The sequence below is a fragment of the Nilaparvata lugens genome, chromosome 4, assembly GCF_014356525.2.
Source record: "Nilaparvata lugens isolate BPH chromosome 4, ASM1435652v1, whole genome shotgun sequence".
Taxonomy (NCBI): Eukaryota; Metazoa; Arthropoda; class Insecta; order Hemiptera; family Delphacidae; genus Nilaparvata; species Nilaparvata lugens.
The window spans coordinates 26,336,853-26,340,422 of NC_052507.1; positions in this window are offsets into that span (position 1 = coordinate 26,336,853).

Consider the following 3,570-nt stretch of genomic DNA (forward strand, 5'->3'; position numbering starts at 1 on the left):
ACTTATCATACACCACAATATTTTGGCTATCCATCACAAGTGGAAAACATGCGAACATGAATACAGAAGTATGGGCAATTTTTTATTAGATTAAATTCATGTTTTGAAGAATTCATTGTTACGAATGATTGATTAATTGATTGGAGCTTATAAATATTTTCTAATTCAAATGAAATAACTTCTGAAAAAAATAATGATTGGATAAATACCAATATTGAATCATTATTGACCAAGAACTCAGTACATCGACAATTTTTTATTCAACTAATTCTGTATTGATAAAATTATAATCATTTTCTCTATTGATAATCAATTTCATCAACTAATCATCAACTAACTGAAAAAGTACTTCAATTTCCATGAATTTATTAATAGAATTATATAAATCTAAAGTGTAGGTCATATCTAAATTCACAAAGAGTTCGATTCTTGTTGGCAAGATAGATGTTATTCAATGCAGAAATCATTGTTATTTTACTGAAAGATAGGATAAAATGAATAGTTCTCTTTCAGGGGGAGTTTTGACAACCCACAAAACTCAATTTTCATTTGAAGAAATAATATCAAAAAGGTGCATAGGACCTTACTTTTTTGTTCAGCTTGCCAAAATACCCCTCATTTCAATATTACAATTTTCGACTGACTGTACAGTGAGTCAATCATTCTATTAAGGCTTGAATAATTTTGAAATTTTTATTAAATAAAAATGGTAGAGAATAATTATCATGTAGATATCAACACCTTTATTTAAAGACATATTAACTGCATGCGTTTTCATATAGCCGATACAGCATTGATAAAACTGTAGACGTTTATTAATTTAGCAGTCTCAAAAAACAGTTCTAGCTGAAAAATTAATAATACATGCCACATGTTGTAGGCTTATACATTGCATCAGGAAAACGAAGTTCAAAACTATGGTTTTCCTAAACATATGTTTTTGAGATAATTTCTTTGATGCAGCTGTTTCACATTCACCATTATAAATTATACAGAGTTTGTGAAAATAAAAATATTTATTGATTACCAAAACAATACTATTATTATATTAATGATGATAATTAATAATTAAAACAATACTTTTATTATATCAATAATAATAGTAATATTATTAACGTATTTATCAATTAACCGAACAATATTATTGAGGTTGAGTGGAATCAGGTAGAAAGCAATAATAGAACAGATGTTCTTTTTTGAATTTCTATCATATTATTTTGTTATTTCCAATGATTACAACATATGTTAGAATATCACATGTCAATAAATAAATTATCTCATTTCCATATGGCACTCACCTTACCATGTTCATAACCTTACTTAATAGGATCCTTTTTCATCCTTTGAAACCCTTAGAGGCAAAATATCTCAAAATCCGTTCTTAGTGCGCGTCTAGCATGTTTGAAGAATATTTGTGCAAAGTTTCAAGTCTGTAGGACAATTAGTTTGAGCTGTAGTGGGATTTTACATCAACATTTTCGAAAAATGCCCTCTCCTGGACCCCCCTGTGCTCCTGATCGTAATTTTTCTGCATAGATCTAATTATTTTTCGTAGCTGAACAAAAAAATTCCTCATGACTTTGCTGTGCAATGAGCGGATAAAAAGTACAAAATTTTGGGGGGGCCCCAGCTCCCTCAGGGGGGCGAATTTCTGAAAATCCTTTCTTAGTGGATGTTTTCAAGCTACCATAAACAATCGTGCAAAATTTCAAGTTTTTAGACTCAGTAGTTTGGTCTGTGGTGTGATTTCAGTCTGTCGGGGCTTAGCCTTTTATAAGTATAAGAGATTAATTAAAGGCAAGCACCATTGAAAATCCATAAGACTGCAAGAGCAAAACGAGAATGCTATCAACAAGGAACCCGTTAATTACTCGACCATATCAAATATATCGTCTGAATGATAAATTGTCGGTTTATCGGTTTATTTTGGTAATAAACAGGTCATTGGAATTGGTCTCGAATTTCAAGTATTTGATAGCAAATTTTTCGTCTAGGAGAAAGAATTTCGAAACTTGTATTGAAGAGAGAGCTTCGGAAAAGAGCAGGGAGCAGCGGCACTGTTAACACCTTTCAAAAACTTATTGGGGGAGTCCTAATTGGACAAGCGAACAAGCAACACGGAGGGTAATTAACCGAATGGCCGCGAAATATAATTAAACAGACTTTTAAAATGAGTGCCGCTCTTCCTCAGCTCCTATCAGGTTCCAACCGGCTTGTCTCGGACTAATCAGCATATTTCAGACTTTAGAAATGTTTTGTCAGCAGCTCGTCGAGCATGCTTATAAAATACTTAACAAAATCCACACGACCAGATTTTTATGGAATTAAACTGCGTTTCGCCGCCAACATAACAACGTATTAATTTATTCATGGCGATTCCGAATTCATTAAGCTCTCGGCACTGTTGACAGGTGTTGAAATTCCCTCGCACCGGATGAATGAGACGGGAAAGAAATTTGAAAACAAAATCATAGACATGGGAATGCCCGTCATAGGATCCTATAATTAAACGGATTGCATTTTGTTGGCCCGCATTGCATTGTCACGTTTTTAACACCCAATGTAAACATCCAGTTGGAAATCAACACCAACACTCAACACTCAAGACACCGACTCGAAAACGATATTGTAATTCAATTACAAACAATCGTGAAAGCGGATTATCAGCTGGAAACGACATGTTAATCCTCTACTAATCCGTTGCGCTGAACTTTTTATCTGTTGTAGCATTGCACCAAAGTATAAGGTGATGAGTCAAGTTCAATGCTTCCTACTACATGTTCTATGACCGTAAAAATTATCAACAACGACACAACTATAAAACTCAATATTCCAAATTCCATAAAGCCAAATATCTACAATATTGAATGCTCATATACTATATGAGCAATATTGAGTATACCCATAAAAATACTCATATAATCAAATACTCTTATACTCATCTCTATATCTATAAAAGGCTAAGCCCCGACAGACTGAAATCACACCACAGCCCAAACTACTGAGCCTAAAAACTTGAAATATATATCTATAAAAGGCTAAGCCCCGACAGACTGAAATCACACTACAGCCCAAACTACTGAGCCTAAAAACTTGAAATTTTGCACAATTGTTTATGGTAGCCTGAAAACATCCACTAAGAAAAAATTTTCAGAAATTTGCCCCCCTGAGGAAGCTGGGGCCCCCCAAAATTTTGTACTTTTTAACCGATCATTTCACAGCAAAGTCATAAGGAACTTTTTTGTTCAGCTACGAAAAATAATTAGATCTATGCAGAAAAATTACGATCAGGAGCACAGGGGGTTAAGGAGAGGGCATTTTCAAAAATTCGATGTAAAATCACACTACAGCTCAAACTAATTGTCCTACAGACTTAAAAATTTGCACAAATATTCTTCAAACATGCTAGACGCGCACTAAGAACGGATTTTGAGATATTTTGTCTCTAAGGGTTTCAAAGGATGAAAAGGGATCCTATTAAGTAAGCTTATGAACATTGTAAGGTGAAGGCCATATGAACTGAGATAATTTATTGATTGACATGAGATATTCTAACATCTTATTTCAATT